Genomic DNA, 26420 nt, shown 5'->3' with positions numbered 1-26420 from the left:
CTTGAGACCAAGATTTACCTCCCTGAGGAGCTCACTGTTGAATTAACATTTACCCTATATCCAGGAGGAGAGAACTCTACTTTTCTACTCATTAATGTGCTCAGATACTTCATTTCAGAGAAGCTCTTGCTGACCTCCCAGACAGGGTGAGATCCTTGCATCTCTTCTGATCTTGTGTCTTTGCTTATCAAGTTTGTAATTCTATCACAGTTATTGTGATATCAATGTATTTGATATCAGTCTCTCTCCTGGGCCATATCTGGCTCATGGCCACTTCCCTTCTGCCTAGCACAGTGCTTGGCACACAGATGATATCAATAAATATTTGTTAAGCAAAGAAGTGAAATAAAGTTCTAAATGTATTCAGTCCCCTATATATGCATTGCCCATTTCTACTTCGGTATGTTTGTTTCTGCACTTAGCCTGCCAGAAATGTACCCTTCTTCTTTCTCTGTCTCTGTCTCTCTCACACACACATACACGCCTATCTATTAAATGAGATAATGCGTGCAAAGCAAGGAGCCCAGTAGCAGGCAAAGGAAAAGCACTTAGTAGGGTTAGCAGTACTGCTGTGTGTCTATGGTACTGAGCATCTGATCTGTACTCCGGACCACCGGTGCGCCACACACAGTCTGGCACACACAGCATGTGCTCCCTCTCAGTATACCTGGCATAAATGTACAGTGCTTGTCTTCTTTCAAGGAGATGGAATGGGACCTAGGGAATCGTGATGGTGCTTTTATCACCATTGTCCAGATGAAAAGCTAGTGGTTCAGAGAGAAGAAGAAACTTGCCCGTTGTGCCTGGTCCTCTGCTTGCCTGGTGAGAGAGTGGACAGTTGGTCAGATCAAATGACAAGCAAGACGGGACAGAGCCTTGGGCTTCTGGATCTTCAGTCTGACTCTGCAAGACGTAATGGATTATGCTAAGTACCCACATCAATCTGGGAGTCAGATGCGGATTAAACCTTGAACATTGGCACTGCCCCTCATCATCCTTAGGACCCTGGGGACTTTACCTAAACTAGCTAAGCCTCCATTTCCACATACCTACAAATGGGATGAAAGTAACCCAATGTCTCTGGGTGGATGTGGCATGGAGTGCCCCTGGGTAAGAACGATGCTAGTGCCTATCGTCAGTGGCCCTTCCCGCCTTTCTAAAGAAGGATGTGTGCATTCCTCTCTCCCACCTCAGCGCAGAAGGAGGCAAGATTTCCCCAGAAATCCCCCAAATCTCCTTCCTCTCTCCATCACTCTGCGGGGGCTCATGCTTTTCCCTAACATCCCCGCGCGTCAGTGAGCGCAGCAGGGAGAAATCACTGTGCGTGAGCCTAATTGAGACGAGTCTGTTGGCAGCGGCCCCTGCGTGCAGGTGCCTTAATAGAACTGCCAAATGGCTTCTGGGGTTTAACGATCCTCCCTGGGGTAATCTAGGCCAGCATCGATTGACATCTTTAGGAGTCATCCCTTGCTGCCTAACCAGCCACCTATCGCTCAGAACCCGAAGTTAAGTCTCTGCCACAGACCCAGCATGGAGATGCCGATTTTGGTGTTTGATGAGAAGAGTTATTACTTTAGAAAGGGTTGACCTAGGGGAGTGGAGGTGTGACAGAGAAGAGAACCCTGTCACGATTAAATATTCATTGAACAGTCACGCCATTAGTGTCAAAAAGTGGCAGCAATGCCACATAAAATAAAACGGGCAGAGAGGCTTCAGCAGGTACCAAGGGAATCTTGCTTTCGTCCTGTCCCTGGTCCCCACCCCTTTCATCAGATGAATATATTTCTCCCTGAGCTAAAATATTCTTGCTGTCTGAAGCAACTTTTCCAAAGGCTAACTCCTGACTTTTCAAATTATATCCAAGTGACAGCTGCAGGCTCTTTGTGTTCCAATAAGCTGAGTTCACAGTATTCAGGGGCTGGCTGACGAAAGAGGTAGTGCTGGGGTTTCCTGTGAGCAGAGGGCCTGGGCTCAGCCAGACTTTGCCAGGTGGCTTCCACTGTGTCACCGTCCCCCTACACTGTCCAAACCTCCCTCTCGCTAGGGTTCCCGTGGTCTCCCACATGGCATGGAGTCCCTATGCCCTCTCCCAAGTTCTGAGCATTTGGCTCTGTGGCTCCAGAGTCTGGAAATCCCCTCTTTTAAAGCTTCTGGGATAGTCCTTCTACCTGCTTCTGTTCCTAGCTCTCTGCAGCGATGTTTCCCTTCTTTTGCTGACTTTCCATTTGGATGCTCCCTCTAAATTCTGTGTTTTGTCTTACTTCTCTTCTCTTGGCTCAAAACATTCTCCCTGGATGATCTCATTTATCTCCTGGGTTGTAATACGTAATTGTAGTAGGTAGAGTAATGGTCCCACGAAGATGTGACCGTCTTAATCCCTATAATCTATAAGTATGCAACGTCACATGGAAAAAAGGGAGTTTGCGGATGTGGTTAATATAAGGCTCTTGAGAAGGGGAGATTATTCTGGATCATTGTTTGTGCCTCAATAATCACAGGGTCCTCATAAGAAGGAGGCAGGAGTGTTAGGGTCTGATTGAAACCTATGTGATAGCAGAGACAGAGGGACAAAAAGAGATTGGAAAATGCTACTTTGCGGGTTTTGAAGACAGAGGATGTGGCCATGAGCCAAAGAATGCAGACAGCTTCTAGAAACTGGAAAGGTAGGGAAGCAAAAGGCATTCTTCCCTAGAGTCTAAAAGGAGCAGAGTCCCACTGAAGCTTTGATTTTAGCTCAGGAAACCCATTTTGGATTTCTACCTCCAGAGTCATAAGATAATAAATTTCTGTGGTTTTTAAGCCAGTAAATTTATGGTAATTAGTTATATCAGGAATAGGAACCTAATACAATGATCTGCATAAGGGAAAGGAGCATGGTTTTGAGGGTGATTGGAAAACTGGAACTGAATCACAATTCAATCATATTTACCACTTCTTCCACACAGATTGGACTCAAAGGAGAATTAAGTGATCATTCATTTACCCAGTTTATTCAGTCCACTCATCAAAATTTGCCAAATGTGTACTGTGTGCCAGGCTCAGTGGTACCTGTTGATATACTAGGGTTATGTCCTCAAAGACAGTGTCTAGAAGAGGTATAAGCACATGGGAAAAACTATTGTCATTCTTATATACAGCTCAGAGCTCAGTAGGATCACAATAAATAGCTTCTGAGTATTGACCAAGAGAAATCTATACAGGGGACAGTGGAGGCTCAAGGGAAAGCAGACCCCTCTCCAGGGTTGTGAAGACACTTCACAGAGGGTAGAGTTTGAGCCATGTTTTGGAGGAGCAAGGAGTGTGGGCAAAAGGGGCAATGGCAGAGGGGTCTTTGCATGCAGAAAGGGCCCTTTGAGAAGAGGCACATGGGCATCCCAGAGCCTGAGGTCAGTGGAGAACTTTGAGTAGTTCTGTGTGGGTAGAAGATTCAAGCCTGTGGCAGGAAAATAAACCTGAGGGAAAGAGAGTTGACAAATAGTGGAAGATCAGACCATGGGTTGCCAGGCCAAGGAATTCAGGCTATAAAAAATAGTAGTTTCTCAAGAGAATGAGAAGACAAGCCATAGAGTGGGAGAAAATATTTGAAAAAGACATATCTGATAAAAGGTTGGTATCCAAAATATGCAAAGAGCTCTTAAAATGCAGCAATAAGAAAGTAAGCAGTCAGATTAAAATATAAGACAAAAGATTTGTGCCCAAAGAAGAGATACAGATGTCAAATTAGCATGAAAAGATGCTTTATAGGCATTATATGTCTTCAGGGAGTTGCTAATTAGAACAATGATGAGGTACTACTACTATTAGAATAATCAACATCGAGAACATTGACAATACCAAATGCCAGTGAGGATGTTGAGATTTGGGTTAACAGGAGTGCTCATTCATTGCTGGTGGGAACACAAAATGATACAGCTACTTTGGCAGTTCCTTACAAAACTAAATATACTCTTGTGGTATGATATAGCAACTGTGCTCCTTGGTGTTTATACAGAGGAGTTGAAAATTTATGTCCACACAAAAACCTGGATGGAGGACATGGATGTTGATGGCAGTTTTATTCATTATTACCAGAACTTGGAAGCCACCAAGATGTCCTTCAATAGGTGGATGAATAAAGAAGCTGTGGTACATCCAGACAACAGTACAGTATTGAGTATTCAAAAGAAATGACCCATTAAGTCACAAAAAGCCCAGGAAATTCATATCACCAAGTGAAAGAAACCAATCTGAGAAGGCCACATAGTGTATGATTCCAACTATATGACATTCTGGGGAGACAAAACTATGGAGAAAATAAAAAATTATCAGTGGTTTCAAGGGGTAAAGGAGAGGAGATGAAAAGGTAGAGCACAGAAGATTTTTAGGGCAGTGAAACTGTTCTGTGCGAAATTATAATGAGGGATATATGTCATAATAGGTTTTTCAAAATAGGTTTTTCAAAATCCATACAATGAACAACAGCGAGAGTGAACCCTGATGTAAACTATAGGCTTTGGGTGATGATGTTGTGTCAATGTTGTGTCAATGCAATGTTGTGTCAATGCAGTTGTATCTAATGTCCACTCTGGTGTGAGCCGTTGACAACGGGGAGGCTATATGTAAATGGGGCAGGATTATATGAAAACTTTGTACCTGCCTCACAACCATGCTGTGAGCCTTAATGTGCTTTGAAAAAATAAAGTCGATTATTTTCTAAAAATCACTTTCTAAGTGCCAGGCCTTATACCCAGTTGTCACATCATCTCATGGACTTTTTAGTGAGAGAATGAAGTTAATACCTCATTTGAAGATGAAGAAACTGTGTTTAGTATATGCAAGTGACTCGCCCAAAGTTAAACAGGTAGCATATATTTTCTCCATGTTGCAAAGGAGGAAACAATACCCAAAGACATTAAATAACTTGTCCTGGCTCACACAGCTATGGCGTGGTGGAGCTGAGATTCAAATCTAGCTTCTGAATATAGAAAAAAATAAAAACTTTTGTTCTTATTTATGGCCTGAGATTATTCTAACACATTGCCCCCATCCATTCCATAAAGGGAGGGTTTCAGATGATAGAGTGGCTGAACAAGTGGGAACACCCACCCACTCAATATTTCTGAGGGTTTTAGGATCCCCGATTCATCCCAATGCATTTCAAGTGTGTAAGTTCCTCCCCTCCAGGAGGCTGTAAAGTTAATGAGGTCAGGCCTAATGTGCCAGTTTCAAGCTTAGGCCCCAAGAGCCCTGGTATGCTTCCATTCATTCTTCGTGCTCAGTTAGGCTTCCTTGTGTTTACAACCTGACTTTGCTGTGAGAATTTGGTTGGCCTAGCCTGCTGAAGGAAACAAGAGCATATGGAGCATGAGATCCATGGACCAGAATCAAGACACCGTAAGTGACAGCCATCTACATGTGACAGTCACCTACAGCTGACTGCAAACCCATGAGGAAGCTCAGTAGAGGTGAGAAGAGCTACCATGCTGAGCCCCTCAGCCAAAATTGCTGACCTACAGAACTGTGAACTAATGGTCAGAATTTTAGGTCCCAAAGGTTTCGGAGATTTGTTTCACAGCACAGTTAATGTACACATAGGGGCATAATAAATATTTACTGAATGAAGGAAGGAAAAATGGATCCCATCCATCCTGAATTCGACAGCCAAGTGCTGTCCTTGGCTCTTCCCTGCAGGGAGGACATGGTACTGGTCAGCAGCTGGTTGGGAAATTTCTGAAAGAGGACATGCAGGCTCTGAGAGTATGTTGCCCAGGGTGACAGTTATGGGATAATGGAGCTGGGACTTAGACCTCAGAGTTGTCTACAGAGCCTGTGATTATACCTATAATTGCTTATTTTGTGTATTTGCAGCTATCAGAGAAGGAAAGAATAGGTACACGTTGGAGGTCCAGGCCTAGTCCACCAATCTTCTAGCAAGATTAAGTGCCTTAGCTTCATTTCAACAATGAACCTGAAGGTTTTATGATCACGCTGTGATGAGTGGTGGTGGTGGTGGTGCTTCATTTAAGAAATTCCCATTTGGCCATCAGACACTAATCACACAGTAGAAGTAGAAGCATACTTGGAAGTAAAAATCATGAAAGTGGTTCTTTGGGGGTACTCCTTCTTTTGTTTATCTTCCTCACAAGTGCTAGAAACAATTGAGATGTCATATACAATTACTGTATTAGAGAATCACTGTTCAATGCACATGTTGTGTGTATGTAGCCACAGCTCATGGTCAAAGCATCATCAGTCTGAAATTTGTTTTCTGACTCTGCAATTGCCCTGAGCTTTATGTCTGAGTTCTTTCTGACATATTAGGGAGAGAGAGAAATAGCTCCAGAAACGGTTGTTCCTGACACCCTATTTCAGTCTCATGTTGATGATGGATTGAATCACCTTCAGGATTCTTAAAGAACCCACTGAACATTTCATATAGTTCACACTACCACACCACCCCCTAGACTAGAGTTCCATCAACTCAAGGTAACTTGGCCCTTTCGATCTTTTCAAGAGCTCTGTTGGGCACTTAGCCCCATCCCTAATAACATGCTATTAGAGCTTTGTAATTATTACTTAATAAAACCCTACTGGATGCATCATTTCAAAGCCATGTGAATAGGGGAGGAAATAATCTAGAGTCACAAAAATGGGAAAAGCTTGTGGTCAAACTCACATTGATAAGGTGAGAGCCCATCCTATGTAAACTTTACATTCTTATAACTTTTTCCCTTTCATTTCTAATGTCTTTATGCCTGCCATTGTCTTTCTCCTCTCTACCAACATTTTCTACTTCTTTCCCTGCTAGCTGTAAACAAATGAAGAAAACCTCACCACTTCCATGCATCGGTGGGAAAAGAATGTCCTTTTGGGTAGTATTACCTAGTTTTACCCTATTTTTGAGAATGCTGGAACAGAGCTACCTCTGGGATAGCCCACTCAGAATCATTATAATAATTGTAGCTACCACTTATATTGTTGAAAGTATATTATATATTTGACTTGAATTAAGTCTCATAATGATTTCATGAGACAAGGATTATTATTGTTCTCATTTTATAGGTGAGAGAATGAAGTACAAGGAGCTTGATTTATTCAAAGTCATGTGGCTAATAAGTGGCAAAGCTGGATTTGACCCCAGCTACCAATATCCCACTTTACCTTTTGAAAGTTGGAGTTATTGCACTAACAAGGCCACCAATGAGCCAGCCCATATTTGGTTATCCAATCTGAGCCACTGTCACTGCTTTTTTGTCACCTAGTATATGTTAAGGCTGACAATAAGCCAGCCCATATTCAGTTACCCAGTCTGAGCCTCCCTCGCTGTTTTTTGCCACCTAGTATACGTTGTCAAGTACACAGTGTAAAATGTTTCCAAATTAGAGTCCTTCTCTGTTCTCTCTCTGACAGCCTGGTGTCAACACTCCCTAGCTCCAGGAATAGCTCTTTAGCAATTGCGAAAATATTCTTTCCCTCCCTCCTCTACTGGCTGGTTTCCAAGTGTTAGGTTATGGGTCTGGGAGTCTACACACTGTGAACCTATGGGATAAGACACAATTTGGAGCCACAAAGGAAGCTACTCTCAGCAGCTGGGCCCAGAGGGAACAAAATCATGTGGCCTGTGTCTCTGTGGATTTTCCTCCTTTGGAGAGGCATAGGTATTTACATATCTTTCCTCAAGTGCTCAGAAAAATTGCTTGTAGAAAAGTCAGCAATACTTTCCAAAGTTGAAGCTGAAATCTTTGTGTGGGGGTGCCCATAAAGGAAAAGCTGTGAGCTTTGAACACATGCAGACACGATCTCTGCTGCCAGCACTGCCCTCTTATTAACTGTGCAAATTTAAGGCAGTTACGTAACTCTAGGGTCTCCGTTTCCTCATCTGTAAAATAGGAGTGTACTTTTTTTTATAGAGTTCTTTAAAGTGTATGTCAGATTTCACATGCTAAGCATCCAGCTGAGACCCTGCTTGTGTAGTAGTAATAGATTCTCCACCCTCTCTTTGAGGATCTCCAGGTGTCTTTTGTTTCTGCACTCCAATCAAGAGCCTTTGTCTACCATTTAGATTGAAATGGTTCCTGTGAAATGGGTCTAGGTAAATATGTGTTGGATTCATCTACTGCTACAGTCGTTTCTTGCATGCTAGAACTGTAGTAACTTCTGGGAGTGGTGCTGGGTGACCGCAAGGTGGAAGACAATGTCATGTGTACTGAACCTATCCTCTGATGGAGACATACATAAGATCAATAGTAAGAAAAATGGAAAAGAAATTGGTAGGAAATGAATGTTGTGGAAACGATGTGAATTGTGTAAAGAAATGATGGCGGTGTTTCCCCCACTTGGAAAAGCTGTCCACTCACCAATAGGGAACTGCGTCTAGTTAAACAAGTGTCGTAATTTGACGTGTATGTCATCTCTGTGCCTGCTTCACTGAGTTGACCGGTATTATTCAACAGAAATATGACAAGGGCCACACATGTCATTTTAGATTTTCTAGCAGCCTCATATGAAAAAAAAAAAACGTTGAAAAGAAATACACAAAATTACTTTAAAAAAAAAGATTTTATTTATCTATTTTACAGAGACAGAGAGTATGATTGGGGGGGGAGGGGCAGAAGGAGAAGGAGAAGTAGACTTCCCGCTGAGCAGGGAGTCCAATGTGGGGCTCAATCCCAGGACTCCGGGATCATGACCAGAGCCAAAGGCAGATGCTTAACTGAGCCACCCAGGCTCTCCTCATGGAATTACTTTTAATAATGTATTTTATTTAACTTTGTATATTAATAATATTATCAGTTCAACCAGTTATCAATATAAAAAAATTACTGGTGTGATATTTTTAGTATTTTCCTCCATACTAAGTCTTCAAAATGTAGTGTGCATTTATATAGCACATTTCAGTTTCAACTAGCCTCATTTCAAGTACTCATAACCATCCATGGCAAGTGGCTCCCATATTGGATGTGGGGTGCTGGATAGTGGATCCTTTGAAGGAAGAGACCTGTCTTTTTTTTCTTCTTTGAAATTTCTTTATTTATTTTAGAGGGGTGTACAGAGAGAGAGGGAGAGAGAAAATTCCAAGGAGGCTCCCCGCTGAGTGCAAAGCCCAATGCAGTGCTTGATCCCACCACCCTGAGATCACGACCCTAGCTGAAATCAAGAGTCAGACACTCAACCAGTTGAGCCACCCAGGCACCTCTCTTCTAATTTATATCTCCATTCTACTGGTTCTTTTGCTTAGGACATGCCCTAAGGTGACTCGGGATTAAATACTTCTGTTGACATGGTTTTGAGTTCCATTTTCACACTTGTTCATAAGCCAACTTACCTCTGTCTACTTTTCTTGCCACTGTGGAGTGAGTGACACTCTCCTTCTTTGCCCACTTGCCCACTCTTGTCACCCTGAATCTCTAGTTGGCACCTTCCTATTGCCGGGATGGGTAAGGAACTCTTTCACGATGCACTGGGTAATTACTCAACCCAATGCCGATGTGCCTTTGGGGTCTCCCGACAGAAGGCCTTTGGTCCCCAACAGCCCACTAATGAGCAGACACTGAGAGATTGGAACCAGTTAAAAGGAGGCAGCAGAGAGTGAGAAAAGGTTGACAGGGCTGAATTTATGTGAGGAGGTTGGGAAAGATGGATCTGGTGATGTACAGAGAAGGCTGAGCCACATGAAGTATTCATACTGTAGAAGACACATGAAAGGATGTGCTGAGAAGGACAGGGACCAATTATTCTCATTAGTCAGGAAGCAGGAGCTTGATCTCTGGCAGGACAACTGAAATTATGGAGACAAAATTCAGGTATTAAATGGAAGAGAAGAAAGAAGAGGACTATGTCATCAAACACGCTTCTCTTCAAATCCTGTCCACTTACTAACCCTATGACCTTGAGTATATTACTTAATCTCTCTGGCCTTGGTTTTGCCATCGCTAAAATGAGAATAAAATTTCCACCTTAAAGGTGATCTTGAGTATTCAATCATGTAGAATGTATATTCCCTGGGGCTATGCTTGGTATTATAGATGGCATCCTCTTTCAGCCCCTGAGGATTCTGTGAGGGGGTCACTATGTGGTGGTTGGCAGTGGTAGGGACTCTCACACCCTACTGTGGAACTCAGTTCCATAGTGGGTCATCTCATGGAACTTACAGAGAAGAGAAGGCTGTTCTTGCTTATCTCAGAAAACAGTTAACTCATTTCCAAAATTAGAACACACTTCATTTGGTGTGCTTTAGAGACCAGGTAAGGAAAGTTCAAAAACAGAAAGTCCAAAACAGGAGAATCAATTCTGGCTGGGAAGGCTCAGGGTGCCAACTATACACCAGGCACTTTTTCATATGCTAGCTACTGGATTCTGCAGGGTAGCTACTGTTAATTCCTCCTGTCACTCTTTTTTTTCTTCTTTCTTTCTTTTTTTTTTTTTTTACTAGATGAGGAAATGTGCTTAGAGAGTGTATTATATAACCCACCCAAAGACATGCAGTCATTCATGTCATACATTGCCACGCTGTTTCCACTGGCTGTGCATGAGATTCCAACCAAGAAACTGGAGGATGTAATCCATTTTAGGAAGGGAATCTTTCCTTCTGATGGTCTACTCCCTCTCCCAAACTCTTTGGCTGGCTTTGTACTTCTCATGAAATCAGACTGTCTGGTTTCAGTGTTTCCCAAATGTCTGGGGAGAATACTGCTAATGGTATGAGGCTGTGAGAAAGTTGTTCTCTTTTTAATTCTCTTCTGTTCCTTCTGAGGAGATGCTCAGTTTGGTGTTACTCCTTTAGACCTTTCTGACGTTTGCTCCATTCTTTCTAAAGGAAGGGAGAGGAGGGTTCTGGATCAGAATTTGGGTGAGCAATGTGATCTACCTGGAATTTAACACCATTGTTGTATTTACATAGTTTTTTCTATTTAGGGAAACCTGATACTGATTTTCCATGTTTGTGAAATTAAGGTATGTGATTGAATTAAATATTGGAAGCCAATGGTGCAGTGTCCCATTCAGAAACCTGTAAAATTGTAAAGGTGCTCCAGAAATGCCTAAAACTTGGGAAACACTGATTCAGGCCCATATTGTCCTTTTATGGCAGACATCAAAGCACTGGGGAGAAGAAGTTTCTCATTTGCCTACAAACATCCCTGCTCAGATTCATGTTTGCAGTAAGACCTGAGAGAGACATTGGGGCTTGAATGATAACTTCTGTGGCCCATGGGGAAGTCACTTACCTTCTTAAAGCTTCGTTTCTGCTGAATTACACTGATCTCTGAGGTTCTTCAGTAGTTCCTAAATTTCTGTGGGGACATCCTCCCTCCCTTTGCTCTCTGAGCTAAATAATTCTTAATGGGGTGCCTTGTGCTCTGGGTTTGGGAGCTAGTGGAAAGAATTAGGAATGGTGGAGACTATGGGAAAGGCTACCACTTGTTTAGGCTCATCACTATTTTCTCTTGTCTGAGTGGTGGCTCCAGCTGTCACACGAAACCTTGTAGGGGGACAACTCTTTTGAACCAATATGCCCCTGAGCCCTTCAGAGGATGGTGTGGGATTTAATCTCTCAGACAGCCAACTTTACACAGAGTGGTCCTACACTTAAGGTCTGGTCTTATTTTACTGATGGCTTTAGCTCTCTTAGTGACTTTCAGAATATAAGAACAAATTTGGTACAATTTGTTCTGTAAATGGACATTTAATTGTGAGTAGTATTTGGCCAATTTTCCAATTCTTTTCAGTATTTAAGTAAAGCTAATTAGAAATTTTATTTATAACTGTCTAGCCTGGGACCTACAGTTATATTACCTATATTACCACAGCCTTACAGGAGCTGATCAACTTTTTCTCTAAAGAGCAAGATGGTAAACAGACTTTGGGTGAGCCATACAGACCATATATACCATTCAAGTATGGTAGTGTGGAAGCAACCATTGGAAATGGAATGAATAAACTTGCCAGTGCTCCAGTAAGATTTTATTTATGAATTCAGGTGGTGGATTGGATTTGGCCCATGGGTCATCAATAACCCTACTCTAAAATGTATTTATTTTTCTACCCTTTTCTCTGCACCACAAGCTCACAACACATACCCTCAATGACTTTGTTTAGGAAGCAAGATAGCCTGGTGGTTGAGGAAGGCTTAGATTGGGACAAGACTCTTCTGTGTACTCCTATCCAATGTTCTGTGAATCATACAGTGGATAAAAAATATGCATGACCTTCAGGATTCATTGGAATAAAGGAGACTCACATGTCACATGCCTGATACATGTTAAATACTCATTACACATTTATTTGCAACTCTAATCACCATTGTACTACCCAATATGCCATAAAACTAGAATTACAGTCTCTCCTTCCTTGCTCACACTCACACTCACACTCACAGAACAGCTTTCTTACTCCCCCCAGAAGCCTGGGTTGAGCAGACATAATTTCCTCAGGTGCAGTGTGTGGCTTTTCTTGGCTTTCTGGCCTGCTAGGCTCCTCTGAGTCTTGGGTGTGGAGAAAATCAAGCAGCCTCTTCCAGGAATTCAGTGAAAAAGAATTTCTAGGCAGAATGCCTAAAAGCTACACTATGTTCTTAGAAAGCAGCTGTTGTATCTGTTAAGAGTTGACTATGTGAGACCATTGGCAGGAGCTGTTTTTTGAGGACTGACTCTGAGACACGGGGCTCCAAAGGCTTTAGGTGACACCACCACCACCACCTCCATGGCCAAGGACCCACACCACTCCAAGACAAAATCCTGGGAGCATGGTGTGCTACAGATATTTGACAACTGTTCTGATAACACCTTTACCCGCTCACTGCAACCTGGGGCCCCATTAGTGCTACCCCGTCCAAGACAAAAGACAGTGGAAGATGGACAGAAGAGGATAAAACATCAGCAGGTGACTCGGGCTTCCTTCCATGGCTGTGTCACAAAAGGACCCTGTGCTAGCCAAGCTGACTTCCATTCCTGCTGTTGGTATGAGACCTCCACCAAGCTTGCTATCTTGGGGTCTTTGAAAGTTAGAGCTGACATAGTCTTTGAAAATACCTTAGTCTAACTCATATTTTCTACCATAGCAGGCTGAGTGACGTCCAGAGAGAATATGGCAGTTGTCTAAAACTATGCAGATCTCATGCTAAAGTTGGGTTTTCTGAATTTCCCATTTTGGGGCTACAGTCACAGTGAGATATATAAATTTCCATTTGACAGTCTTCCAAGGCTTTAAGTATTAAATAACTTAAAAGGAATATTTCTCCTCTCTTACATTATTACCCAAATTATCAGCCAGTTCCCACAATATATGTATGTGTGTGTGTGTATATATATATATATATACATATATACATAATATATATATATATTACAGACATATATAGGTACACATGCTTATTTATAATTTAAACATTCATTCATCTATTATTTATCCATTCACAAATGTTGAGTGCCTTTTTTGTTTTAAGTGCTATAATTAGGATTTGTGTAGTGTGTGCGTGTGTGTGTAATTATGTGTGTGCATGATATATGCTTGTGGATTGGGGAGGTTATGGTACAGCAAACAATTCAGTTTTGGTCCTTATGAACTTATAGTTTCATGGTTTCTGTGGGTCAGAAACTGGAAATAGCTAGACAGATATCATTTGTGGTCTACCACTAGATTGCAGGCTGATGTTGGCTACAGCTTTATTCTTCTGAAGGCCTAACTGGGCTGAACATCTACCCTTGGGCTGAAAGATCTACTTCCAAGTTGATACTCTCAAGGCACTGGCAAGTTGGTGCTGGCTCTTGGCCAGAGGCCTAGTGTTTCTCCATGAGGATGTTTAAGCATCCTCATGGCCTTAGTGGTTGGCTCTTCCCAGAGTGAGTAATTCATGAACCCATGCCAGAAGCTGCAATGCCTTTTATGACCTAACCTTGCCTGTCACACATCTTTACTTCTGCCATATTTAATAGCCAGCCATGAGTAAATGTGGGAGATGATTCACAAAAGCATGAATATCCGTAGGTAAGGATCATTGGCAGCCATATTGTAGAATGGCCTCCATATAATCCATATAATAAGTGGGAAACATTGGATAATTATCATTCTGTGTGATAGATAACATAAAATAGGAAGAATAGAGCTTAAGAGAGCAAAAGATAAGTATAAATAACCTCTGGAGTTGGGGGAGGGTGACATTTGTGGTTCTGTTAAAGAGTTTTTGGAGAAAATGGAATTTTACACTCCGTGACTGTGGAATAGGAAATGGACAGGCTTGGGAGTGAGCGTGTGGGAAGAGTTTTCCAGGCAGAAGGAAGAACATTCTTTAGGTTCAGCTTGAATGCCACTCCCTCCAAAACTCTAGTCCCAGGAGATGTAGGATGAAAAAGAAGCTTGTACTTAAATAAGTTGGGAAAATGCAATATACTTCAGTTCCTGTGAAAAATTTAGAGTTCCCACTGATAGACTCCAGGTTTGAGAAATTTTGCACTAAAGATACCTTTTAACAGTTCTACTCTCAACTTATTTGAATGTGGGAACATGCAATGTTCTGTGGAGTACATTTTGGAGAAAGCTGTACTAGACTAGACACAATTTGGTTGCCACCAAAACCTTCTCAATAATTTAGAGGACAAGGAAAGAAGCCATGCTGTTTCCCTACCTGAAGAGTAAGGAGCAGAGAATTCATTTATTTACCCACTTTATTAGTGAAAAGCCTTTTGACTGTAAGAGATGAAATATGATTCAGAAAGTCTTTGGCCAAAAACTGGAAATTATTAGTTCACATAAAGAAAAGATTAAGGGTAGATGTTCAGGCTTACCTGGATCCAGGTACTCAACTCAGATCATCAGAAATCTGCATTGACCTTATTCTCAGCCAAATTCTTCCCAGCTGATGACTGGCAGGCCCACCAGTAACTTCAATTTATCATATGTCCAGCAGAGTAACCATGAACAAAAATGATATCTGTTTGTTTCAGCAAAAGGCTGATGATGGACATTGATTGGCTTGGTGTAGGTTATAGGCAAAGAGTATACTTTGTTACACATTAGCTTGATCTGGGGCAGGTGACATTTTTTGGAGCCAAGGGATTGAGGGTAGTAGCCCTATCGAAAACCACATGGATTTAGAGAGAGAGAAGGAGTCATTCTCTCGACCATTGTAGAGGGGAATTCTTGGACAAAGGTATCCAGGTAAGTAAAAAAAAAAAAAAAAAAAAAAAATATATATATATATATATATATATATATATATATATATATATCCATTCCTACCTTCATATATTAATTGATCATTTGTTAAGTTTCTTGGCTATTTACAGAGAATACAGTGATTGTTAATCCCTCCCTTCAAAGGACATGGAATCATGGATATCAAAGGGTCACCAGTCTGGGTCAGTAGCTGATGGCTTTATTTCTGTATCCAGTTTTCCAATTCAAGAGTTCCAACGTATGCCTTAGAGAAGCTTCAAATGACCACCTGACTGTCTTATAGACAAAAATGGTAAAGGGATTTCTTACAGGTGCCAAAGGTCTGTAATTATAATGCTGTTCTAACAAAGGCTGTGCCAAGGCAGAGAGGATAAGTCATTCATTCTACCCCAGTGGTTCTCAACTGTCTTTAGCTATCATAATAATTTAGGGAGATTAAAAAATACAAATGGCAGAGGCCTAACTTTATGGATTTTTATTTAATTGGCCTGGAGTGGGGCCAACTGGACATCGGTCTTTTTAAAATTCTCCCAGCCTATTGTGATATGCAGCCAGGACAGAGCACCATTGCTCTAAATAGATCATCAGCTGCTTGAGAGCTGCTTTAAGGTGTACTCTGCTCATCATTGGCTCCTTAGCACCAAACATATTGCCTAGCATATGGTAAGTGCCCAAGAATTACTTTTTTTTTTTTAAGAATTACTTTTTGAATGAATGAATGAAAGACTTCTATGAGCAAGAATCAAAATATTGGTTTTCCCTTTCCTCATGCATCCTGGACATCTTGAAAATCAAGGGACATGTCTTCTTTGAAGGGAGTACCATATCTTCAAAGTGCACTGTGCAGGAATCTTGTGAATTTTCACGGCATTGTGGTGAAGAAGGTTTTTTCCCTTTCCCCACTTAACTAACAGGGCACTCAATCAGAGAGCACACAAATGATTTGCCTCAGGGCCTCTGAGAGGAGTAATGATAGGTTTGTGGGGTCTCTGATGCAATTACAAGTAAGCTGATGGAAAGAGATTAAGGCTGCAATTTGGAAACATAAAAGGTTAATATAGGGTAGATGCTTTGGACCTGAATTTGATTTCTGGGACAGCTGACCACCACTAGATTCACATTACTTCCAATTCAGAAGTATTATTTGTGTTGATGCTGCCGGAGGCTCCTGTCAGGCCCTGTCAGCTGCCCCTGACCAAGCTGTTCCTCAGAAACATTCAGTGAGATGTAGGTTATTCCAATTCTTCCTAGATTGGCAGAAGCCACTGTATCGACGGTCCTGGTTTCATGAACTATTGGGTTTAGAAATAGTTTTTTTTTTTTTTTTTGTATTAGTCTTGAGAGAATGGCTATGAAACCCAAGAGCAATTGCCTCAGCAAAAGCTGCTGGTCTCCAAGCACTGAGGAGAAGGATGCTTCTAGTAGCCCTTCTCTGCTGCATCACTTTGGTTCTTGGTGATTGTTCTTGGTCCTAAGGGCTCTGGCCCAGACCTCCTGGTTTGTGCCCTACCCCTGTTCCTAGCTATGTGACCTTTGTCAGCTCACTACCTTTCTGAGTCTCTGTTTTCTTATCTGTCAAATGGGACAAAATAGCACCTACCTTATAGGATTGCTATGAAGGTTAAATAAATATTTCTACACACACACACACACACACACACACACACACACACACACGAATATTCTCTCCTAAGATATACATATGTCTTCAAAGAGCACTAAGCACATTGTAGGTGTCCAGGAAATCTTAGCTATGTTACATGTTGATTTTTGTACATGACTACCCACCATTGACAACCTGCCCTGATGGAGCTCAATCCTGTTCTCCACTCCCTGCCATGTCTAGAAAAATCTCCCTTGGCTAACTTGGTCCACATCTACAGTCCCTGTTATCTTGGCTGCAGGGCCAGGCAGTGTTTGTGAAGGAAGGCCCCTGGAGCTGGCAAACAGACATAGCCACTTTTGGTAGCTCTGCTGTGCTCCATATTTACATAAAAAAAGGACTTTATTTATTTATTTGAGAGAGAGAGATAGAGATAGAGAGAGAGCGCGCGCACATGAGTGGGGGGAAGGGCAGAGGGAGAGGGAGAAGCGGACTCCCCACAGAGCAGGGAGCCCAATGCAGGGCTTGATCCCAGGACCCTGAGATCATGACCTGAGCTGAAGGCAGATACTTAACCAACTGAACCACTAGGCACCCTTTTTGTCCATCCTTTTTAAACTGAGGTTACATGTGCTTCTCCAGGGGAAACATTTCTTGGGTGTGATGACTGGATTGGACCTTGATCACATGTGCCATGCCCCTTGCCCTCCCAGGGATGTAGTCTCTAACCAAGCACTTCCTCCTGCTTCTGCATTTTTCCATCAGCCCCTTTTCAGCTAATTATCTCCCATTTGCTTCTGCTTCCCCTTTATTTCTGGTGCTTTACCCACAGTAGTGCTTGAAGAATTGCTTTTAAGTGCCCGTCTTCATGGTCAGACCATAAGTTCCATGAAGGCAGGGCCATGCCTGTCTTTTAAGGTTCTTATTTCCCTTGCTAAGCTCAGTGCATGGCACATGAACTATATAATTCATATTTATTCATCTTTTGATGGAGCTTTGCTCAACCCCGACTATGCACTGGGTGCTGATATATGGTCAGAAGGAAGGAAGTACAAGAAAAGTTAAAATTAGAGACTTGAAGTCATATGTTACTAAAAGTTCTCGCAATAATTCTAATTGGGTTTCATAGATCCCTACTGAGTTAGGGATCTACTGGAAGTAGTAATGACCCCCAAAATTTTTCTTCTTCCCCTGAATGTCCTCAATATTGAAAGGTTTGATCACCCAGATAGAGTCCAAAGCTTGAACAAGTCGTGAGGAATTTTTTGTTCAATCTAGATCCACAAAGTCTCATCTCATTGAAGGATCCTTGTTTCTTTCTGACCCATTCCCAGCTTCTGGTCCTCACTCTCATAATCTACATTGAGCATATGTTTGTTCCTCCATCTTGATCTGATTACCATCATTAGCTTGTGTGTATTCCAGTCTTGGACCCTAAGACTCTGAGGTTGGCTTCCATTCCTAGCGTATAACTAGTGGCTACATGTTCAAATCCATTCCTCCAGAGAGGCTTGACACCTGGTTTACAGAAGAAATCATGAGAAGATGGCTATTTAATTCACAGGAATGTACCTGGTCCTTGGGAGTTTTTAAGATCTCTTCCATTGAGGTTCTATATCAGAAGAGTAAAAAGTAAATAACGTGTGTCACCTCAGCATATCATTTATACCAAACACTCAATGAAAATCCATTTTAAAGTGATATAATAGTTTAGAACTGTAAAAGCCTTACACTTTTTTTTTTCCTCTCTTGGTCTATGTGTATGTGTAGTAGGCATTTATAGTCCCATGTCATGGATGAGGAAGACTGAATCTCAGAGATGTTAACTGATTTTGTCAAGGTAAGTAAGAAGTGATGATAGGTCAGCAGATGAACATAGGTCTTCTGTTTCCAAAAAGAGGGAAAGAGATTTTGGGAGGGGACAGAATGACCCACTCTATGATGTTCTTAAAATGTAAGAGTGTTTTTAAAATATTGTATAGTTTTCGAAGAATTGATACCACATAATACCACATCTAAAAGTGGGGCAAAGTCTGTAATAGCCTGAGGCCTAGGAGACTGGCTCACAGAAAAAATTTTCTTGTTCTTCTTTAATTATGTCATTACAAAAAAAAAAAAAAAAGATAAGCATATATTATTACACTTTTACCTATACTGGCAATTAAGATCGTAATCTGGATGACTACTAGAGCTTGTAATGAGATTATACTCTCCTATTAAAAGCATGATCCAGTGGTGGAATAAAGAACGTTTCAGTTCTATTTAGTATGCTGTCGATCTTTGGGGGAGGCCCTCAAAGACACTGAAAGACATCTTTAGCGAGGAAGAGCCGCATCAGAATGTCAGGGTACTTTGCAAGGTCCAAAGCATTTAGAATTAAAATGTTGCTTTTTGGTATTTTGTATTCCCCCTCCCTCTCCCCCACTCCCACCCCAATCCTGTTGTTCTGGGTTTGGGCATATTTACTGTCTATTTTTCCTTTCCGTTTTCGTTAGTATATTCCTGAAAGGAAGTGCTGTAACTTCTACAAATAATCACCAGAATCAGGAGAGAAATGTGCTCCCCTCTGATGCATTACAAGGTGCTTGGTAAGTACCCTAAGTACCATTATGACAGAAGATACCTTCATTGTTGTTATTTGTTGGGGAACATCATCAAAAAGGCTGATTGACTGGTGAGCTGGCCCAGGGGGCCCAGAGGCTCCTCACCCCCTCCCTTGTCCTTGGAAAGTGAGTTCCCCTGGCCTTTCCCACTTTCAGCTCCCAGAGGCGGCTCCGAGGTCACAGCCTTGGGATAGTGGTGTGGTATAGAGAACACCTGCATGGTGTACGTGACTGCGCCCTGTGCCCAGTTAGGGCCTTTGCTATTATTAAATCTGCCCCTTACCAGCCTCAAGTGGCCTGCCACTTCCAGCTTCCAGTCTCTCTCTGCCCTCTGACGGAGGTTGGGATCAGATTATACCTGGGAAGCTCTTGGTAGCATTAAGGACCAACACTATTGTCCAGGTTTATTTTAATCTTTACAGCATGTCAAATATTATTTTTAAATTTTTTTTAACCTAAAAGTGTCTAATTGTTATCAAAATACACTGGTTTCAAAGCTTCATTGACATTGATCTTTTGTCGGGAGCCACTTCTCATTTTATACTTGGATTTTCTATACAATGTCCACAGAAAGGATTCTTTGGGGTGCGGGGAACAAGTGACAACAAGCCTGTCTTAAACTGGCTGGCTAAAAGCAAAAAGGTATTTTTCTTTTTGAGTCTCTAAAAAGATGCGACCAGTCTGAGGAACAGCTACATACAGGTCTGTCTTTGGGTTTCTCTCTCTTCCACTCCCTATACTCATTCCTCTTCCTTTCTCTCAACCTCTGTTACTCTTTCTTTGAATCTGACTCTTTTCTTTCCTTCCTCCCTTTTTGCCTTTCTCTTTCTTTCTCTTTCCCTCTTAATCTCTCTCTTTCCTTCTGGCTTGGTCTCTCCTCTTTGTCTCCTGAATCTCTATCTCTGTCTCTCTCCTTCTCCACTTGGCTTTCCTGTGTATTGTGTTCATTCCTAAATCTCTTTCCCTAGCTCGTGGCTGGCTGGCCCTCCTCTCCAGGCTTTCTGTCTATCACCATAGGTGCTCTGCTCAGAGAGCCAAACTTCCCTATGACTCCTGCAAAAACTCAGATGGGGGTGGGGGATCCTTATTTGCCTGGCTTTGATTACATGCTCTCTTTATAGCCATTCTATGAGACGCTTCACCATACAGACTTGGGCCACCAGACCAGCCTGGGAGCAACAGAGCGGAACCAGTTTCACCCGACTCCCATGGACTCAGAGGGGAAAGGAGTGGTTCTTCAAAGACAGTTGGGATGTTACCAGAAGTGAGATGAGAGGCAGGCAGTCTGCATCTATAGATGGCCTCTAAAGTAGCTGTATCTGACATCTCCCCAGTTACAGTCTTGAAGAGAAGCTCCCTGCCTCTTGCCGACACTTGTGTTAATTTTTGAATAGCCATGGATCCCTGAAAATTCTTCATGTCATTCAAGCAGAATTTTTGTGAACTTCCAACCCCGGTTCCAGTTTTAACCTTTGGTATCACACACAACAAACCCAGCTTTTTTTTTTTTTTTTCCATAGAATACAGTCTTTGATATATGGAAACAACAGGTCTGCCTCCATGAAGACTTCTTCCCAAGCCAAAGTTCCCTTGTTTTCTTAATGTTTTCTCAAATTTTAAACTAGAGTTTTCCTAATGTCTTTCTTTACCCATATTCTGTTGTATTTATTCGATCACCAAGTTCTCATGACTCTGCCTTCTAAGTAGCTCTCCATGTATATCTTTCTTTTCCCTTTAGGCATTGTTTTTATTTATATAGTCTGAAATCAGCTGTCTGCAAACAGCCTTAATCCTGAGATGTACCCTAGACATTCTAGTGGGGAGTGGATAAATCTATGACTCTTATTTTATAACTACTTGACTGTTATAATTTTGACTGTTTGTAATATAATTTTAGAGGTAACCAAAATTTTTCGACTTCCTAAAGAAGCCAGATCTGACTTTTGTAATTAATTTCTTTTTTTAATTTGAGTATAGTTGACACACAACATCAAAGCATTTTTTTTTTGTTTTGTTTCTCCCATCCTCTCTTTATCCAAGTTTGTGTACATACAGAGTTTACATTTGATTTCTGTCTTTCCCAAACTTGTCAGTATCTCTGGAATATTGGTGTCTCAATGAATTTTAATCTTCAGTCTGTTTAGTTGGGCAGAACAGGAAGTCACCAAGGACCCAATATGTGCTGGGTTCTGTCCATGAGAAATCAGGGAGTCAGGGAAGAGAATTTTTATCTATTTTATTTCCAAGTTGTACATAAAACCTTACATTGTCATCTTGCCAACAATCTCCTATAATGTTCATCAAACATGTACTCAAATTCCCTGGATGAGAATAAGGGATTGAGGTCTGGGATTTGGTCAGTTTTGGGAATACAAAGATGTGTAAGGCTTTATCTTTTCCCTCAAGGACCTCACAGTTCAATAACAGAGACATATTAGCAGATGAATCTCAATACAGTTACTGCTATGACAACATCAACTTATAATAACTTATGAATCTCAATACAGTTACTTCTATGACAGCAGTATGCATCAACTTCTGATAACTCAGCAAAAAGGACACCTAACCCAGCCTGGGGTGTTAAGAAGGCTGCTTGATGACCGTGCTATTTGGACTGAGTCTTGGCAAGGTGGAGAAGGAGAAAGAGGAGATTTTGGAGAGAAAAAATGTGTAATCAAAGACATGGAGGAATGAGATGCAGAAGACAATTAGCACTTCTTGGTCTCTTGAAAACTTGAACAGAAGCTTAGGTCAAAGACGGGTCATTACCTGGTTCATCAGTGCCCCTGGGGAATTCAGATCCTTTCGTCTATGCATGTCCTAAGGGAGCACACTCTCATTACTCTTTAGAGGGTTCAAGATTCTCAGAAACTTTATTTTCTCTTTTTGTTCATCAGGTTCAGCCAGAAATTATTGAACATCTTCTATAAGCCAGGCACTTTGCTAGCTCTTCCACATTCATCATCTTATTAGACTCTTATAACAACTCTTTGAGTTATACCTTGGGTTAGAGATAGCTCGGTATCCCCCAGCTTCCACCCCCCCCCCTATTTATATAGTGGTAAAACTCCCCATCCTAGACACATAGCTGTCCAGACCAATACTAAAATTTCCAACCTTCCTTGCAGATATATATGGCCATATGACTAAATTCTGGCCAATGGGATGTAAGCTGGGGTGTCACTTGGAAGCTTCCAGAAACTTTCCTTAACCGAGACCTGGTATAGATGGTTTGTTCCTCCTATGAATTTTATTTCTGTTGGCTTGAATGTATGAAGGCTGATGTTAGAGCAGCTTTCTTAGACTTGGAGGTGATCTTGGAAGTAGAGACCCCTCTCATGGAGGGAAAACAACAGGAGGTGCCTATGGTCTGAAATCTCTGTAGAGCAGAGCTGCCAAAGTCCTTGACTGTCTACCTCTGGATCTTTTACAAGTTGAAGAAATAAAATTCTACCTTGTTAAGACCACTGTTATTTTTGTGTCTCTGTTATTTTCAGTTCAATGAATTATCTCTATTTTACAGATAAGAAAAGTGAGAAAAATGAAGTATATAGCAAATGTTGGGGATGGAGGCATTGGATTTTTAAGACCAAGGTTTTTGTTCAGACTATTTCACTTGCTGCTATTTTTTTCCCTCCCTATTCTGCTTTAATTAAATTACGATTGCCTGGGGCTGGCCCTAAACACAGTTTGACCCAGAAGCCTTTTAATGTCGATGTGACTTAACTCTAATTTTCAGGAAATAGCTCTTGGGTTTCTTTACTTCAGAAATCCAGGAGCTGAAAGATTCGTAGGGCAATAGGGTAAAGAATGTTCATTAGGCACTGTGACAGCAAATTTTGTTATCTTCACAATGTAGTACAACCTATTGTTTATCCAATAATCTTTTAATTAATTGGCAATTAAAGTTGGTAAGGATTTGAAGATGCCCATTAATAAAGCTGGGCAAATTACTCTCATGGTCTGAGGAAAGAAGAATTTTAGTTATCTCTCTCTCTCTCTCTAAGTCAAAACCAGTTACCTTTCTTATAATTTATTATTCATTTTTGCCAGTATCACTCAATGTGTCAAATGACCTGGGAAAAGAGCATGAAACCCATGTTTTCATCTGAGCTATGTTATAAACTTCCTCTGTGACTTTGAATAGTATGCTAATCTTAATTACTAGTTAGGATGACACTCAAAATAACCGGGTAGTCAGGAGAGGTAAATTATTTTAACCCATCATAAGACAGAATCATATATGGGTAGAATAACAAGGACCTATGAGTTTGCTTTTGCTCATGTCCTCATTTTAGAGGGAAAAGAAGCAGAAAGAAAAACCAGAGTGAGTGTCAAATATTTCAATGGGCTGGCCACTCAAATTGTCCTGTATTTTAGTTAAACTAAATAGACATGACTCTGTTTTCCACCTTATTTAAACAAACTCTGAAATGCATTCTCCACAAGCTAATGAAGGCAATGCACTGTAACAAATGTATTAAAGTGTGTTTCATGAGATGTCAGCAGGTGTCCTTATGCAAAGTGTGTTGACTACAGCACACATCCTTCCTCTCAACTCTCTTTGATCAGCAAGGTGGATTGTAATCCAATTAGACTGTATCAGTCATGAGCCAATTCTGGTCTAGACAAGCTAGAGCCTTTGCCATTCTCCTTCTTCACCTTCCTGTTCCAAGAACAAACCTTTCTCGCTCCCCTGGCTTATATGGTTTTCTCCAAATGAAAGAGCTTCAACCCTTGCCTACTCCCAATCTGACCCTGCCCTAAAGGATCTCTGGTCCCATTTCTCTGCAAAATCATTTGCTCTTTTTTTGTCAAAGCCTTTTGAGAGTCCAGTAAGTACTGGATTAGTAGCTATAAATGAAATAAATGGAAAGTACGGGGCTGTGTAATTCTAAACTTTTGTTCACTTTTTTGCTTTTGAGCATGGTGAGAATATGCCTACTGATTCTGGATGTGGATTCTATGGCTAAAATTGATTCATATTGTCATCGAGACAGACTAGATAGAGGGTGTGGTAAATATCAGTTCATTATGTATTGAACAATGGAGAGAAATACCCTGTAAACTGTAGAGGTTGGGGGTTTATTAATATTTGGGGGGTACTACTGCTCTCTATGTCTTGGATCACTGCCAGCCTGTTTGAGATATTTATGATTCCAAAAAAGAGAACATATATATACTTATTAGAATGGTGAAAATCCCAAACACTGACAACACCAAATGCTGATGAAGATGTAGAGCAATAGGAACTCTCATTCATTGCTGGTGGGACACAAAATGATACAGCCACATTGGAACATGGTTTGGCAATTTCTTACAAAACTTAACATGCTCTTATCATATGATCCAGCAATTTTGCTCTTTGCTATATATCCAAAAGAGTTGAAAATATATGTTTACACAAAACCTGCACACAGATGTTTATAGAAGCTTTATTAGTTTTTGTCAAAAGTTGGAAGCAATGAAGATGTCCTTCAGTAGGTGAATGGATAAATAGACTGTAGACTGTAGTATCTCCAGACAGTAGAATATTATTCAGCGTTATAAAGAAATGAGCTATCAAGCCACAAGAAGACATAGGAAACCCTAAGTGCATATTACCAAGTGAAAGGAGCCAATCTAGAAAGGCTATATACTGGATTATTTTACTCTGGAAAAGGCAAGACTACAAAGAAAGTAAAAGATCAGTGGCTTCCAGTTGTTGGGGAGAACGGATAAATAGGTGGAGAACAGTGAAATTTTTGGACAGTGAAAATATTCTATATTGTACTATAATGAGGGATATATATCAGCATACATTTTCTTAAACTATAGAATGTACAATAAATACTAAGAGTGAACTTTAGGGTCAACTATGTGCTTTGGGTGATAATGATGTGTCAATGTACGTTCATCAATTGCAAAAATGTACCACTCTGGTTGGGAAATTGACAGTTGGGGAGGCTCTGGGTATGTGGGGGCAAGGGGTGCATGGGAACTCTCAGTATTTTCTGCTCAATTTTGCTGTGAACCTCAAACTATTCATAAAGCAAAGTCTATTTTGAAAAGGAATGAATATTTTTGTGCCTACAATGCTCCTGGTATTGTGGTGGGCACTTTGCATACACTACTCATTGATTCTTTTAACAGGTGAGTAGTAGATTAAAGAATTCAGGCCAGGAAAGTTTGAGTGACTTGCCCAAGGTCGTGGAAAAAAATAAGGAATGGAAAAGAGATGTGAGTGCACACGTGTCAGGCTCTGAAGTCTGTGCTTGTCTTCAACCACAGTACCCCTGAAACCTACAATGTTTGAGAAAACATCCTTCAAGCCTCACTCTGCTGCCCACCATGAGAGTGTGCTTCTCTCCACGAGCAAGTGGGCCTGTACTCTAAGCTGTCTCCTGAGCAGGAGCCGGAAACTGGCACCTGAGAAATCTTATAAAAATCTGTCTGGCTTTTTGGCTTCCTTATTACTGCACCCAGGATAATTATAACAGCCCTTTGTCTGTGGAAACTGACATCAAAGATTCTCACAAAGAGTAGCTCTGGTGGGAACTATGATTATCCTCATTTTATGGTTGGAGAAACTGAGGAATGGATTTGTTAAGTGGATTGCCCAAGGTCAGCTGGTGAGTCAGGGAATGGAGTCTACATCTGTATGGCCCTTGCACCATAATCCTGCTTTTGGCCTGAGACACCTATCATATTCATTAGACTAATATTGCCATTCCCCAGATAAATATTAAGGGATTCAAGGTAGCCAGATGAGAGCATCTGTATCCTGTAAAGTCCACAGGAAAGGAGGCTCTGTCTCTCTGGGAAATAGGTCACCAGCCCTAGTGTTTTACTTAAGCTTCAGGAGTAGGGATCTTGGGAATGGAATCACACCAGCTTAAGAAACCTACCGCCATGTAAGCAGTGGCTCGTTTTTATCCATTAGAGGCAGTCAGTTTGCTGGTCATTTCAGAGGCTTCCAGGACCCTGCCTTTGACTAACACTTTGCACTTGACATACACCGAGTTGCCAGTACGTAGAGGAAGAAGCAGCCTGTGTTGGAAGACTGAGCTGGCTTTGCAGTCTTT

At 41.3% G+C, this 26420-nt stretch overlaps 1 long non-coding RNA gene across 3 annotated transcripts; it reads left to right on the top strand.

Moving 5' to 3' along the window:
* The first annotated feature begins 13898 nt into the window (after nt 1–13898).
* On the top strand, nt 13899–20903 carry LOC144282880 (uncharacterized). 3 transcript variants are annotated; one of them, XR_013351291.1, is made up of 5 exons: nt 13899–13962; nt 15261–15332; nt 18524–18593; nt 19249–19341; nt 20478–20903. It is a non-coding gene; the product is annotated as an uncharacterized LOC144282880 (long non-coding RNA). The 3 variants fall into 3 exon arrangements; XR_013351292.1 differs by lacking the exon at nt 13899–13962 and adding an exon at nt 14993–15132; XR_013351293.1 differs by lacking the exon at nt 15261–15332 and having other exon boundaries at nt 13904–13962.
* Nucleotides 20904–26420: the final 5517 nt, after the last annotated feature.

Source organism: Canis aureus, chromosome 14, assembly GCF_053574225.1.
Source record: "Canis aureus isolate CA01 chromosome 14, VMU_Caureus_v.1.0, whole genome shotgun sequence".
NCBI classification, from domain to species: Eukaryota; Metazoa; Chordata; class Mammalia; order Carnivora; family Canidae; genus Canis; species Canis aureus.
Note: the sequence above shows the minus strand (reverse complement) of the source record. Positions and strands in the feature narration are given on the sequence as shown.